The sequence below is a fragment of the Vollenhovia emeryi genome, unplaced genomic scaffold (genome assembly GCF_000949405.1).
Source record: "Vollenhovia emeryi isolate VEMERY1.0 unplaced genomic scaffold, V.emery_V1.0 DF939151.1, whole genome shotgun sequence".
In the NCBI taxonomy this organism is placed as follows: Eukaryota; Metazoa; Arthropoda; class Insecta; order Hymenoptera; family Formicidae; genus Vollenhovia; species Vollenhovia emeryi.
Genome location: NW_011967215.1, coordinates 859,040 through 876,256, shown reverse-complemented (window position 1 = coordinate 876,256; position 17,217 = coordinate 859,040). Strand labels below are relative to the sequence as shown.

The following is a 17,217-nucleotide window of genomic DNA, read 5'->3' as shown; positions in this document are numbered from 1 at the left end:
ACGCGGCGGTTTGGTTGCCGACGCGGCGGGTTGGTTGCCGACGCGGCGGGTTGGTTGCCGACGCGGCGGGTTGGTTGCCGACGCGGCGGTTTAATTGCCGACGCGGCGTCTCGTCGCCGACGCTGCGGTTTGGTTACCGCCGCGGCGGTTTGGTTGCCGACGCGGCGTCTTCGTTGCCGACGCGGTGGTTTGGTTGCTGCCGCGGCGGTTTTGTTGCCGACGCGGCGGCTTCGTTGCCGACGCGGCGGCTTCGTTGCCGACGCGGCCGTTTCGTTGCCGACGCGGCGGTTTGTTTGCCGACGCGGCGGTTTCCCGAGCGGAAATAGAATCAGTTGTGTAATAAGGTCCCTAACAGGTTATCCCTAATGCAAAGTCAGGCCCTGTTAGGGAACCCTGATAGGGGCCATATTAGGAAATGTAACGCAATTTCCCGTTAAAAACCTGATAGGGTTGAAAAGTCAGGTCCTTATCAGGCTGTCTTTTAAGTTTTTTGTGGGGAATTACGTTACATGCCTGATGTTTTGGGGCAGACATCTTATAAAAAAATTATCATTATATTATAATATAATGATAATTTAATCGGGATATAATAAGGTCTTTATCAGGCAATTCCTAATGTAAAATCAGGGCAGCGATCAAAATAGTAAGTTTTCTCCTAGGGCGGAAACGTGAAAAGTTTCATATCGGCTCGCCTTTTATACTATTACGGGACGATTTTTACTTACGAGAAAGACTAACGCGCGGTCGCCACGTCGCGACAGTATGTGGTACATACTATAGCAGGCGCATCCTATTACTGTTTGTTCAGGTCCTGATTAGGATTACATCAGGCAATTTTTATCAGGGGCGCCCTATTAGTATCTATTCAGGTCCAGATAAGGGTGATTTCAGGAAAACCCGTTCAGGCACACCTTTCCTTCACATGGTAAGGCCCTGATCGTGCATCAGGTATGCCTGGGCGAATTTCTGCTCGGGACGTTTTCAACTTGACTGCAACATCCCTGAGATCTAAGCGGCTGCCCTCTTGTGCCGTTCGGTGAACTAAAATTGCAGTCGGTAATCCATCTCTCATGGTAAAATGCTGGGGCAGGCATTAAGATTCATCCTGATAACTTTGAACTCTCAAATCTCTAAAACTAAATATCACCATCCAAGCTGAAACTTTTTTCTATTCATATTTTATCATAAGGAGTTGATTCGCATATGAATCGATCCCGAAATCGAGGGCCGCGAAATGGGCGAAAAACCCGTCTTTTTACAGTCACTCTTTACTTACAATCGGTGAGTTTTAGTGTCTTGTCGATAGAAAAAGTAGCTCACTTTTTATCAGCAGTAGATAAGACATTACGGAATAAAATGAAAAGTTGAATTTTCCGAATGAAAATAGTGTCGTTAGATACTGTGGAATTTTGAATTTTAATATAGTAAATTAAATTAACAATTATAAAATAATATATATGTTGAATTCCATACGTGCCATATATTGCATGTGTGGGTTAACTATATACAAAAATAAGTCTAGCTTCTTAACCAGCTATTGTTAATATGCCGACGGATGTAAATCTCAGGAGATTTGATATACAATTAACGCGACAACAACGATAAAAACAATTAATTATAATTATAAATTACGTGTCTTGTATTTATAAATGCCTTTTGTATTACCTTCTAAAATATAGTAAAACAATCCACGATTATGTGTAAATACGGAAAGTAACTCTATGAAAATTATATGTATAGTTGATCGACATTAAGAAATTGTAATAATTATTTTCTCTTTCAACGTAGATGCTTCTTCTTTTTATAAACAGAGAAAAATATTATATTTATGTTAGAGATGTATCGGTGCTTTTCTCTTATAAAAAGTTGCTCCGAGTAATCTTAGCACGAAGTAATCTCGTTCTAAATTTGTAATACGGTTTAACTTGCTCCTTATACAAAACTTTAGATTAAAACTTCGCAAAGATGAAAGATCAGAAAACAAGACAAAATGACGAGGCTGAATATCTTCGAATTGATACAGAAAAATAAAGCTCGAAAGGACGAAGTTCTGTTTTTCAAAATGCAGTTAAATTAACTTAAATTCGTCTATGCAAATAACGTTAAATTATTACGTTATTCGATTGCGTTACTCGACGGAGAATGATAATCTTATCGCTTATTCAGCTTAAAAAAAACAATAATTATCCGAAGCGTCGCGTTTGAGATGTCTGGAATGATGATGCAATCGCGGAATCCCGCAGTCTCATTAATCCACGGGGTTCTCTACCGGGCATCTTATAATTCCTACAAACGCGCCGACACGACGCGACGATGTGCTCTCGCTGCTATCAGCGGAATCGCGTGATAATTAGCATATTCATGAATTAGCCGCGTGAGTTAGCTCGGCCAGACAGTGAATATCTCAAAGTAAAATGAAGCGAGGACAGGCGGCGAACGACTGGACGCGGGCGGACGACACGGGCGATCGACACGTTCGAGAGTCTCAGGGAAACCCTCTGTAAACATCCGATCTGCGGATTTTATTAATGGGGCCAGGCAGGGGATGGAGAACGTGGGATACGTATTCCGTGCGGATTCGCAATTCCGAGGGTCTGCTCTCGAATGCGAGGCGAAAAGAGCCCGGGCAGCCCTTTGATCCGACGCAATCTTCCCTCGTGCGCGGCTGAAGCTTCGAGATTGAAAGGATATTTAGCGCTTCCTCCGGAAGTGCATCCCGCTCGATCATACATACGTGCATAGCGCTCGCTCCTCCGGGCGCAATTCACTCGTACGCGCTCGCCGCGTTAGAGGCGGCGAGATTAAAGAAGCCGTATACCCCAGGTGTTCATCGGCTCGGTCGTAGTGATTACATCGGCTGACATTATGCGCGTCGGGCCAGAGCCTCGCATATCGCCCTGCGAGGCTACCTCGGACGAGGGATGAACGCTCGCTGGGCGGGACGCACGTGTGCGTGCACGCTTGCGTCGCGGCTTCGCCGCGAGTTACTCGGGACCCGATTCGGCGGACGATCGATTTTTTCGGACATCCGACGTGCTTTCGATTCGCGCGCACAGTGGAATGCCGGGATATAGGTCAGACGTCTATATCGTTAGTGATATAGATCGCGAAAGGACGCAACTGCGTGTGGCTCTTTCCGCGCGCTCTGATCGGAATTACCTTCGCTGCATTCGTGAAATCAGCGAACTTACGATCGAGCCGTCAGTAGAGTAAGCGTGAAAAAAAATCCCGTCGCTGGTCCGCGCGCAAAAATCATTAATTACATCGGTATCGGTATGGCGCCGTTATAAATCACAGCGCGCTCTCTCCGTTCGATTCCAGCTTCTCTCTCTCTCTCTCACACACGCGCGACACCGTTTCACCTGGATTTCCTACGTGTAACGATAATAAAAAAAAGGGACAACGTTACGCAACAGGCAGCGAGTGATACCAGGACCGTTTCGCCCGACAAATGGTATAACACGAATGGCGTGGTGCGCATCACAAGGTAACAAAGTTATCGTATTTGTCCTGGAGCCCAAGCAACTTGTCACGTGTGTTTGGGAACGGATGCTGCGTGTCAATATTGCTAACATTGGCCGATCATTATATGCAGATTGGCGCGAGTTACGCATGCTGCATTCATCCGTGAAATTTGATTACGCCGATACAAATACCGGCCATCGCTGCCGTACAAAACGCGCGTTTCTGACCACGGCCGTGCGTGTCTTTCATGATATTTAATTGCGCGGTTTTGACAACGCATCAGCGGGAGATGAATATACCTGTTAACAAACGGCCTTTTATCTTTTTACCTTTTATTCCTACGTGCGCGTGTTTTGCATTTTATGTCAGTGGCAGGCGGCAAAATTCGTTAAATCCCAAAATTTAGCTTACATCGTGCGACCTTCGTAAAATCAGGCTGATGAAGCGTAACACGATCCCTTCGTAAATACATGATGTAATAACATGACATAATTGTATGACGGAATCGGGATCTAGCTAATAAAGTGATTTATTGGACCAAGTTTAATTAGAGCAGCTCCGCGTGCAGTCGTTATTTCAGGGGAGCTCGGTGGGTCGTTAACTACGCTTAATCTCCCCAAACGATTCCTCTTCGATGTTCCTGACTGCGTTTCGTAAGTCGCAAGCCTGACCATCCGTCAGTATGATATTGCCGAACGAAGCAACAGACCGCACGCTCGTGGGATCCATAAATTATTGTTCCCTCGGAGATTGAAAAGTCAGTTCATAAATCACGCCGTGGATCAGCTCGAATACCGATATTTTGCGCAAAGCCCTGCCCGTTTCTTAAAATGCTCGCAAGGCTTTTTCTGTAATTTTCGATAATTTAATTATAACGAAAATTGCGCTGTTAAATAATATCAAGCAGCGAGAACAGGAAAAGCAAGAACACGCGAATATATTGCGCGAGCGCGTATAATATCCTTGCCCTTTTAATATTTAATTGTCAAACTTGAGAAAAATTTAAACCAACATTTTTCTTGTTATTGCGTATTAAACTTTTTTGATGAAATATGTCAGTATTAAAGTAGCTACGTAATCGCATAACGTTTGTATGAAGTGGAGGAAGATAAATGATATGATGTCCCGATGTTTTCTCGCAAAACACTTTTTTACGGACAATTTGTAAGTTCAGAGACGTGACGGAAGATTATGAAGTGATTTTCGAACGAGACAGTCTCGGGGAAAGTCTGGAATATTCCAGCAAAAGTGAGGAGAGAAACTTTCCTATTCATCTTAAGTTCTATTACGGCGCACCGAGGTTATAACATCCCTGGTAACTTCTCAGATCGCACAATGCGCGTCGAGGGTACCGCCGAATTTATTCGACGTGATATTTCGCAGCTGCGAGAAACTTTACCCAGCGATCCGCGATTGACTACGGTGTATTAAAAATGACTACGAATAATGTGTTGCTACCCAATAAATTTTAAATTAAAATGGTGCAAGAAACGGTAAGAAACAAGTATATTAAAGCAGCGAGAGAACTAATTTGTGAAAAATGGAAAAGTCTCGTCTTAATTCAGTATGTAATCTAATATTATAATACGGCAATTTGCAATGGATTTTCTATTTTCCCTTGCAGATTGGTTGTATTAATTCAACGGCTGTAATGCTCCTCGGAGAACATGTTTCAACAGATGTTCGTGCGGCAATTTCAGTGTCCCTAATTATTCGCGCTATCTGCTAGCGTAATCAAATTGGAGATTGTCAGTCAGTTAGCAATAAATCTGCGGCCACCGATCGGAATCTAAGATCATTATAATCTGGCGATATTGAGCTGGGACACTGGGCCGATCCATTTCTGGGTTAATGAATTACCGATGAAACGGCAAATCGACACCGCTGCGGGGAACTGTACGTCAAGATCGATAGCTCCGCAAGACCGAAACTCCGCAATCACGAAATTCCAGGCAAATCGGCGCGAAAACGCGTTGCAACTGCGTCTGACAAACGTACGCGCACGTACTAAAATCGCGATCAACCTCGAAAAATCCGCCAAAGGAATTTTCATAGCCGGGCCTCCCTGCATCACGCGCGTCATCCGATTTTGATGGATGGATTTTCGGGTTGACGAAGATTTTACGGATATATGAAAGCCGCTAAAATCCGTGGAGCGTCGATCAATTTCACGGTGTTAAGAGGAAGAGGCTCAGGATTGAGAGCTTTAAACGCGCCAAGCCTTGGTACCGCCGAGATCTTATCCTCTAAGAATTGTCGATGATCGCCCGAGTGTTTAATGAGTGAATTACGTCATTCGACAAGATGTAATTTACTTTTTTTTTTAGTGGAAATTGATAAAACGAGATCATCTTAAGGTTCCATGGTTCCAGGTCACATTTAAAACACGGTGATAAATACCATTTGCGAAAAATGCGTATGTATCTAGTGTGTAATAATATATTTCTTAAATTAAGTAATTTCAAGTAAGTGGTATTTTATAACAGCATTCCTTTTCCCAATTGTTATGCTCACTTGAAATTTCCAAGCACATTAAGGTCTCAAAATATTGATTGAAACAATACAATGTTCACGAAAATCCCTTAATGCTGCCGTAAAGCGGACGGAAGGCGAAATAAAAGAATATTCCAAGATATCTCTAACGAAAGAGATCTCAGCAGAGCTAGAATTATTATTGATCGCTGCTTTTCAGCGGCGGCGCCGGTACGATACGCGTACGGATTCCATTACGCATGGCCAATAAACGCAAATAAGTAATAATCGATTTAGCGGCGGTCAGTGACGTCGCCTGTTCAATGCCTTGCATGCGGGAAATATTAACCGAGACATAGAACCGAATACCGGCCATGTCAAGATTTAGTTAACAGCTAACAAGCACTCTCCGCGCGCTCTAAATTTAGATACTCTCGCGTAGCGATTGACCGTTATCAGAGCCGGCGTGCATTATCGATGCAAGCCACCTCGATGCACATGACGTGATGAATATGTTATTAATCTGTACCGTTATATCGTACGCTTGTTGAGGAGCAACCGCGTGCAAAACTTAAAGCCGCTAAGCGCGAGAGTAAATCCGTGTATTCACGTTTACATCATTCGCGGAATCGGGACGTGTCATTAAGTGTGCACGTCGAAATCGGCATCCTGTCTTTTCCACCTTGACTGAACGCGAATAGTTCAATTAAGATTGATCGCGCCACAGTGCACTATGCGAATAGTTTGCTTGACGAATTGTTTACAGATGGCACACGAATAATGTTACGCCGTACCTGCCGATATCGTTAACAGTGACCGATGATTGTATCCAGATTGCGCGAGTTAGGAACACATTGCGCAAAACCGTGAACTTGTCGCTACGACAACACAAGTATCGACTGCTACCACCGCGGCTAAACCTGGACACGCGTTTTCAAATGAATTATTACTAGTAAATAATCGAATAAATATAGGTATGTCTACATACATGTCTACTTAATAAGAATACCTAAAATTCAAACCGAGTCGAAATTTTGGCCCTATGTTGAACCTGTAATTCTAGAATTGCAAGTACAAAATTTACTCCTACCTTAAAACTGATACTGTTGGAAATTTCTACTTTTGCCAATTTACCATTAAAGTAGGTCCTTCTAAGTAGGAGCTAAAGTAAATTTTTAGAATTAAAGATTCAAGGGAGGAGTAAAAAATATAATGTCATGCGTATAGATCAGTTAAGTAGCTATGTACGTGTAAATTAGCATAAAAGTGTGAAAATACTACCAAAATTTCGACTCGGGAGTCTAAACACATATCGGCATTGATTTCTATGCGACATCATGCATTTATAAGTACAGTGATGCACAAAATGGTTGCAACACTTTTCTATTGAGTTTAGGAACGCGCGTTTAGAGTCAGGGTTACGCTCCAAATTCTTCTTCCCCGAGGAATGTGTATTTTACTCGATGGCCATTCCGAAGCCATTTTGAGCGTTTCCGAACTGTTTCTCGGGTAAAATTTTCGTCAAAGCAAATGTTTGGAACGTAAACCTGAATCTAAATGCGCTTTCCTAGACTCATTTAAAAAAGGAAGTGTCGCAGCCATTCTGTCCATCACTGTACGTTGGTTTATCTGTAAAATATTCTACTTAAACAATTTCAAATATTATAAGTTACGAATTCATACTTCACCATTCCTTTATTTCATATAATTTTAGTTCAGCACATCAGGATAAATAATCGATCATTCGTCTGTTGATCCGCGATTTAAGATAAGAAAATCTATTATTTTGAAACTCTTTACAATCGTACCATTGTGCAATATAAAGGAGCAAATCTTAAGGAGCAAAGCGATAACGTGTAACTCGCGACATACGGACATTTACGCTTGCTTGCTTATTTATGTGGCTTAATGACGATAGTTTAATCAAGAACATTCGCTTCACCACATGAACAGTTTACGCGATGAATTACCAAGGCTACACCTTCCTCAAGGCTATCTGTAAATTGTAGCGGGATACGTGGGGTGTGGGATTAACTAAATGAGGATATCTCAAGGGAGGATTAAGCGACTGTCTGTGCGCGGTCGTAAGCGAGGGCATTAAGATTTTCGATTAATGTTGTCCCATCGATTTCGGAATCAAACATACATATACATACACACATTTATAAATAAAAGAGCACAAATATATTGATCTGTCGAGTCAATTTTGATCGTGATCTCGAGAGGTTTGTCAAAGATCGACCCAACAACTCGCATTTACAAAACTGTAATTTGTCTCATTAGCGCGTAACTGACAATTTCTTGCTAGGATTTTTCATTGTGACGCTGCGTAATTAGTGTTTTTAAATATTTAAGTTATATCGACCGTTATTCTTTGTTGTACCGTTACTCCTCGTATGCGAAATGGAATAACAAAATATCACAATTTTGATATGATTGTATGCAATACGATTAATGGTTTAAAAAATATTTGTATAAGCCGAAATATGCAATCAATTGATTGCTTGATTGTTCTCAGCGGTTACAGAGTCCACTAAATTCGTTTTATACGTCATGAATCGTAATCTGCGTGCCATTATAATCATAAGCTGCGTAATAAAAGGAAGCTCGCGTGATTTTTAAATAATTTGTAAGGTGAAAAAGGCAGCTTTAGTTGCGTGCGTACGGGGATGAGCCGGTGGTTTCGTTTGCAGCTATTCTTCACCAGACGCGGCCCGGTCTGCGCAAACACACGCGCCGGAGACAAAATCCATGAATATGCAAGCTCGATCTAGCGGCGCTGTTCATTTCTGAATATCCGATGAATTTACGGGCGTATGTTTTCCCTGCATCGCTCACGACTGTCTCGATGGAACCGCGGCGACCGCGATTAGAACGAGAGCGGGGTGAACGGCGGTTCCGCGCCGCGTGTTGACCCGTTCCGCAGAGCACCGCGTAACACCCGAGACGCGGCCTCGTATGTCTGCGCTCTGAAACCTGGACTCGCGGAAGGTACTCACGGAAACAGCGACGCTCATGAATGACAAATATGATACAATGTGATATGAAATTTTTGGGGACTTCTCTATCTCGGCCCTTCTCCTTTCGCTACGACAGACATATTTTCCCGTTTGTGTATAACGCGCAAATAAAACTCAGAACGCTCGGTATTACCGTTTCATTTTTAGAAAGAATTGTCAAATTATTCACGTGGAATTGTCGCAATTGCAAATAATAGCTAAGGATACGTGGAAACATGAAAAGATTTATAGGAGATTTGTTATATCGAAGACAGATAAAAGATAATTATATTGTATTCAAGCACTTTACTTTTTTTTAACTTACTTTTGCGCGTATTTATAAAAAAAGGAACCGTATATATGCAATATTGATTTTCATTTGTTTTTACCGCAGTTTTTGAAGTGGCCCGTTGCACATTTTGTGCTTGTTTTATTTTAGCACTTTGTTAGTTTTCCTTCGTTCTCCTGCACTTTTCCAACACGAAATGACCGGCGTATCTCTAGCGGGCGGGGCCCGATCGTATGCCCCTTCTATTACATATCGACGTATTTTCCCGCAGCACGGAGTGCGGAGAAACGAAAGTGGAATACGTGGGAAGAAATGAGTTTATTTAAGCGTGAGTAAACGCCCCGTGCTGCGCAAGCACGAGTCGGTATCGACAGACCGATACCGGGGTAAGTATCGACGCGGAATTTCAAAAACGCATGACGGTAGAATCTCCTCAGATTCCCCGGGAAGACGAATATCCGTGGTGTTCCGCCTTATTGAAAGACGGCACATGTCTCGCGAGTTTGCGATGCCTGCAACGAGCCGTGAAAATGCGCGGTCTAGCCTGATGAGTCTGACTTCCGTTGTGTAAAACCTCAGCGTCGAGGATCTGGCGCTAAATGGAGTAACCTTAATTCAAAATGTTAAGAGCAAAAGTGACAAATTTGATCCTTTCAATTAAGATAATTGGAGCGTGATTCATTTATTAAGCAGCACGTCTGTTTTGATAACATGAACAGAATTGTCAATCTTTTGTTGTTTGATATATGGAAACAGAGATTAAATTGGAGAATAAATTAATGGCACGTGGGCAAAATTATTTTAAATAATTAATACAATTCTGAGACATTAACATAAGTCTGAAGCAAAGAAGGGCACGACATATCACTTAACATTGTATTACAATAAGTACTTTAAGTTTTATTAATTACTTGTTAGAAAGTTTATATTTAATTTCAGCTAATTGTAGGATTCACTAATCTTTTCTTTCATTGTACGAAGTACAATATTGTCACGAAGTATAAGCAGAGATGCACTTTCATGCTTCTTTTTCTTCTTACTTTTGGAAAAGTGTGGAGTTGAAAGAATTAAATTAGATTGTGCAAACATCTTTCATTCGAAATTTGTTCGCAACAGATACTACGGCAGCTCGTGAGAGTGATGGATGATATTTCTTGCATGTTATAAAAAGCTTGCGCCCAAGGCACAGTACGCCGTGCATCAATATTTGTACCGGAAAGTTGAGAAAAGAATAAACTAAGTGACTTGTCAAGCACAAAGAAATAAGAACACTTGGACATCAATCGTACACGCGCATTCGGATTCTTGCTCTAATTTTGTTCTAATCGACAGAAAAGTTTGTAGCTGATAACGTAAAGGTTTCCTTGCTGCTGTCTATTCGCTCAGAAGAAGCGAAATCTTTACACTTTTTATATTTTATATTTCGCTTCATACTGTTACTTAATGAGTATTAATAGTGATAGAATAATTTGGTTCAAGTCTGAAATTATACAAATTAAATTTAAATTTTAGATACAAATTCTTTTTTTTCACAAACGCCTATCGATCGCGCTAAATATATTAATCGATTATCGATATAACGTACATGACGAAAGCATACAGACCACATGGAGATTAATATTTCAGAACATAAATTCTGCGAAATGTATCAATGATCGGAATGTACAGTGGGATTGACAGTAGCTTACCGTTTATAACGGAAATATCTATGTTAATGGATTCAGGCACACCATATATTATTAATGACAGCTTTTCGTGATTATCACCAATCACCGATTACAATTACATCCTATTTCAGCTATTAATAAATGCAAAAGGATTACAATTAAATCTAGTTTCTCCATATCGACTGACCGCGCGTCGCTTTCACATAGCTGCTAGTATAATACATTAACTTCGAAGTAAATTGTGTTTATCCAGGCGTTTGATCTGGCTCCCCCACGGTAATACGCGCGACATATAGTAATTATAACTTTATTAATCTAGGTGGTCAATCATGGGATAATTGTTAGCACAATATTCCCGGGTGCTCGTACACCGTACTGAAACTCGATCATTTTGAACAGATTGGAAGCATCTCCTGACTCTAACTTCGAGAATGGACCTCCATTCATGTACGCGGAGTGAGAAACTGACTCGGTGACAGAGTGAACCAGAAGCGTTGATTTGAAGCCTTTAGCACGTTCTGCTACCAGCTTTTAGCTCGATACAACTAATATGTACACTTGCTCTTCCCTGCCTTTCGTTTAAATAGAAAAGGCAAAAAAATCCACTGCTTATCTGCATTATCAGAAATGTATATAATTTTACGCGTCTGATTCATTTGTTTAATTAAATATGCTAACTCGTTGAAGCTAAGTTTAAAATCCATAATAAGGGCTTTAAACTTTCTAAAGCACTTACATCGCTTCGTATCGGTATTTGCTTTGCATTAATGTCCCTTGCAATTTATCATCATTAATTTTTTATTATACACCGGTCTTCAGGAAAATTCGATTATCGTAAAGCGACTTATGGGCATTTAATACTCGCGTCGTGCCCAGTGAATTCGTAATCCATCTAATATGTCGTATCGTATGCAATGATATGTAAATGAGCAATCGTCGGTGTTGAAGCAAACGTGTGGGATTTCTGCATGAGATAATGTACCGCTAAATGTACATCAACCGTTGATTACGGCTTGCACAATGAGCAAGTCGATTTGCATAATTGATTTCGTTCGAAATGACAATAAATTTTAATGCTAACCTGCTTATTTCGCGCGACCGAGTCGTAAGATACGGAATATTTTCCGCATCGTTGCGCCGATGAATTGCGTTGTTGACTAATGAGAAATCGCTCAAACAAGAGCGGTCAAATTATGCGGAATTATATCATAAATTCGATCATTTATTTGCGTCATTTACGAACGTCCGTGTGTTACATCCAATTCTTGCCTCGACGTGCTGTAATAATCGATTAAACGCTAATCAGTCCAACATACCAACGGATCGACAGATAAATAAACACGTAAATAGCTTTTCCCTGCTAACGCGACCACAGAGAGTTTGAGGGACTCCGAATAGTAGAATCGAACAAATTGTATCGATGTCAACTCTAATGGTAAATATCATTTACATCAATTTGTAGAATTACGGCTCATCAGTCCGATTTCTAGTCTTTCATCCATCAACCCGATATCATAAAATGACGATTTATCTTTGAAACTGTTCAATCGGTACACGTTATACAAATCGAAAATACGAACCGATTATATGTATACACAAAGTTACCGCGTTTGTCGAGAATCAATCGACTTTTTGCTTGCACACTTAAAATCGACTTCAGAGAAACGTGCGTGTGTCGAACGACCCGAGGGAGACGTTGCGAGACTGAATTTTTATCATTTAACAAGGCCTGCAAAACTTTTTCTAAAATATTAGAAGACTGTAAAGGAGACCTGTTCTTTGAGAATTTCTCATATTACTTATCTCCGATTTAGGCAATTTCCATCGTGACTACCTTGTAGTCGAGATTGCCGAACAAAGGAATAAGTAAACAGCTTTTCCTTTGAGATAAATACGGAATGAGACGTGTCTGCCGCTGCTGCGAAAATGATGGACCGATATATGTCTACAGGTTCTGGGATGTAGCGCACAAATGCGAGCGCCAACAACGGATTAGCAAAAGTAACAATATTATAAATTGTACGGAAATTACAAGAATGAAGCGGCAATATGCAGGTCTCACTAATTTTCGTGACGTCTAACGTTTCCGCGCGAACAAATGCCACTTTTATACTACAATCAAAAGAAGATTCCTAGAATTATTTCAGATTGGTGGATACATTTGTGTCGCTACATCACGGCGAGGCCGCATAACCGTGTGTCGTACTTCGTTACTACCGTGGATTATCGATAACTGATGATGAGAAGTCTCGTGGTGGGTGTGTGTAAAAGAAGGGATGTATTTCATCTTCTAGGAAGAGAGAAAACGTGTCATATTGGACGGGCTAAATGAGAGAGTGCCTTGCATACGGCTGCAGAGCATCGCGCGCGAATCCGGACAGACGGAAAATTGAAAACTATAAATTTCTTTGCTTTTCCCACCGTTTATGCGCGCCAACTCTCGTATGTTATCCTGCGGGAGATCCCAGGTCTTTACGAGGTGGTTTATGAACCTACGTCATTTGAAACCCAAAATAGAATTCCGAACTTAATTTCATTCATGCGGTACTTATCCGCAAATCGCGATATCACGATGTCTATCTATACATGATAGCAGTCGATATCAGCTCTGATATTTCGTAACAATGAGTGAATGCTAATTCCTCTCCCCTCGCTAAAGGGAAAATAATCTTTTATCAAAAGGCACGAAACAGGTGTCGTTAATCGCGGAACGTATGTAGATCGTAACATTTTTCCAATAATTATTAAGTTACCAGAATGAAAATGTTATGCAAATGCTCTTTGTCACACCCAGTGACATATTTTCTTCTAATTTTGGAATCTTTGTATCGCTATCAGTCCAAAATAGTTTATAGAGATATTCTGTCTTCGTTATTCTAGTTTATTAACTGTAATTGACGTAATTCTGACGAAGACTGATTATAATGTTAATTTGATGTGTTCGAAACAAGCATATCGATGTTAATACTTCATCCATTATGAAAATTATACGGCTAAAAAATTATATAGGTCAAGCGATCGCGAATCAAGGGGATATGACTATAGATTATTGATTTTTGCCGTAGCTAAAGCTATCACACGGCACTTTTACTATAAATGTAATTTGCTCAATAAGGGCATTTCCGATTAATAACAAATAAATTTAATAGGTGCACGCAATGCAACAATACAAAATTTTCATACTACAAGTTTTACTATAAGTCATACCGCTGTCTTAATAATTAGAATAAAATTGCTGCAGTTAATTTACGCGTCGCAATAACAAAGCATCAAAAAGTTCCAGCTAATGTGTGCTAATATATTTCATACATTCGATCTTACAATTATAGTATCTATAGTTGCCACGTATAGTTTTGTCGTGCTTGCTTGAATTATCCCTCTCTCTCTCTCTCTCTCTCTCTCTCTCTCTCTCTCTCTCTCTCTCTCTCTCTCTCTCTCTCTCTCTCTCTCCCTTTTTAGTTTTTAAATTAAGAACATGATATTAATTTAAGATTAATGTCGCTGTTTTATATTAGTATTTAGTAGAATCCTAGTCTAATATATCAGTTATTTAATTTTACTAGTTAAATTAATCAGATTTTTCCAAGTATCCAAGATTGACATTTGCGCGATGTTGTTTGAAATTTGCTAAGTTGATTCTCAAGGGAAGAAAAGCCAGTTGGGAAACACACTCGAACTCGTTGGAGCGACCGACACTTGTCCCATAACGCGCGACTCCCTCCGCGCTAGTAGTAACAGATAGCACGGGACAGACGCGCCGCTGGTAATCAAAGTCCCGTGTCGTCATATCTGGCAGGACCTGCGCCAACGAATTTGGAGAGACTCGAAAGCCTCGAGATGAACAAGAAAGGGTTGCGAAAGAAGCGCTGCGGGGAAAGAGACAGAGAGGGAGGGAGAGAGAGAGAGAGAGAGAAGGAAAGAGAAAAGAAGAAAAAGAAAGAAAAGCAGACGGAGAGGACGGGAACGGCCAACGCGACACAGAGGAGGAATAGAAGGTGGCTGGTGGAGGAGGGCTGAGAATTAGGGGTTGGTCGCAGGCAGCGTGCGCGCGAGAGGGTTTTGCCAGGAGGGGAGAGGGTGGAGTTCCCCTCTCGCGTATTCTCTCTCCTTCTCTCTCGCTTTCTCACGCCCTCTCTCACTCACTTCCAACCCCTCTCGAGCGCGCGCGAGCATTCGGGATTCGAGGCGGTGTGGAAACTCGAGCAGACAGCCAGTCGCTCGCCGTACGCTCCACACGACGTGGCTCGAGAGTGCCGCCTGGCCGATATCGAGATAAACGACGACGATGATGACGGTGGTGTGATGGCAATCCTCGTCAATCGATCCCGGTCCACGTCGTAACTCGGCATCGTCCTGAAACGCCGACGGACACTCGGCGATCTCTCGCGCGTCCCAATTACTCGATCGTCGATCGTCCCTCGCCGGAATCCACAGGTACCTTCGCAGGTTGTGGAGGTCGACGGTACTCGCGCGCGGAACCGCCGGATCGGATTGCAGCTGTCGCCGTGAATCGATTAGGAGCAATCGGGAGATATCGCGTTTCCTAAATACCCTAGTTCAGACAAGAATCTCGTCGTGCGACGTGCCTGCTATGTCGGCCACGAGATCGTGAAGCGGACGAGACGACTTGCAGGGGCACGAAGGGTTTAGGGGCGAGACTCGGCCGGAAAATCGACTGGCTTCGAGATCAAACGCGCACACGAGGGAGTATCCAGTAAACGGTGATCGATCGGGGATAATCGCTCATTTCCGCCGATCAGTGACGACCCTTATGGACCAGCGCGTGAGGCGTGTACGCGTTTCGTCGGCGCGGCTCCGTTTTAGCTGTTGCAGGACCAAATTTCTGGCGAGGAAATTCAACGTCGATCGACGGGGCAGCGACGCGGCGAAATTAGCTGGAAGTGCCGGCGGATCGGATTAACGTGATTGCCGTCGTTGCGAATAGCAATTCCGCCGTGCCTGCTAATGGCTGCTGATCCAACTGGAGACTCAAACAGTGACAGTGAATCAATCGCGAGGAGCGAAGGCTGAAAGGGGGCTAAGCCGCAGGGAAGAGAGTTGGCGGGGTGCGGACAACCGATGAGAGAAGTTCAGAGAAGAGTGCAAGTTTGCGGGGAAGATTGAGGGACGCGATCCGAGCGGCCGGAAAAGGGGCGCAAGTGTTATTTCCATAGAGAATTTAATAAGCCTTCGTAAACGCCGGTGGATCGGATACGACGTCGACGGGGGTTTTCGATCCGCTGTCGCAAAATATTTCAGGCGATCCGTCGGCACTGAATGGCGCGGCTTAAGACGGCTTCCCGTGTGCATCGCCGTAATCGCGCGCCGCGCGTAATCGAAACGATAGTAGACTGAGGAGCTCGAAGGCTTTTCCCTCGTGGTCGTACCCCTCTTTCGCTTTCTCTTCGTCCCCCCCCCTCTCTCTCTCTTTCTCTGTCTCTTTCTCTCTCTCTTGCCGGTTCGATTTTAACGGCAGACACGCGATACCAGGAGCGCTTCGCCATGTACGCGTAACATCATGTCGACGTCTGTGCGTGACACATCGTCCTCCCGTGGCCACGTCGAAAGTGACGGTGCACCCCTCGGCGCGTCGAGGAGTGTCAACGGAACGAGACTCCGATCTGCCGGTTCACGACAACGCGGATGCAGGATCACATAGGCCGTGCTCTCGCGACGTCACGACTCCATGGATCGATCGCGCGGAAGACTCGCCGTGATCTGGGAATGTCCCGTCGCGGATAATCGTCGATCGTCGAGCGACGTTGCTGCCGGGATGGACGGTAAGTCGCGGATCATTAGCGGCGCGGACGCGCGTCGCTGTCGCGTGCTGGCACGCCAGTTTCGTTGGCCCAAGGTCCTCCATGTCGGCAGCCGAGCCGGTGTCAAGGGTGTAGTCACGTGTGCGATTTGAATTGCTAAGGAGACCTCGATCACTGATAATTAAAATACGATGCGAGAGAGACGGGGATTTATTATCGGCGAGGGAAACGCTTGAGACAAGCGTGAAGTTGGTGCATCGTCCGTTCCGTCCTGCATGCCGTGGAGCTCAAAAGCTTATCGGAAACAATTGCCTCTTAAAAAGAGTTTGCGTGAATAAAGAATATATACGAAGATTGCACAGAGGAAGAATAGGTAGAACGCTTAGCATTGCTGTCTAAGAATCTTAGTTCTACAATTGACCTCCGACTACGTCGATTGCATTTTTGGTATGGAAGAAATACGTATAGTATTATATTTGTATGATGTGTGTAAGCAGCAATTTTTTCGCTCAATGTTACGCATATATTTATATAATTTTGTGTAGAGCTCAGGGCCTGAACAAGGT

At 42.9% G+C, this 17,217-nt stretch overlaps 1 protein-coding gene across 3 annotated transcripts in view; it reads left to right on the top strand.

The window, feature by feature from the left end:
• Positions 1-15,040: 15,040 nt before the first annotated feature.
• Positions 15,041-17,217, top strand: part of LOC105565511 (tyramine/octopamine receptor-like) — a 107,761-nt gene continuing 105,584 nt past the window's right edge. For all 3 annotated transcript variants that reach the window (XM_012018768.1, XM_012018767.1, XM_012018769.1), the window contains exon 1: positions 15,041-16,672. The gene's annotated coding sequence lies outside the window, so the exon portion shown is untranslated. The remainder of the gene's footprint in view (positions 16,673-17,217) is intronic.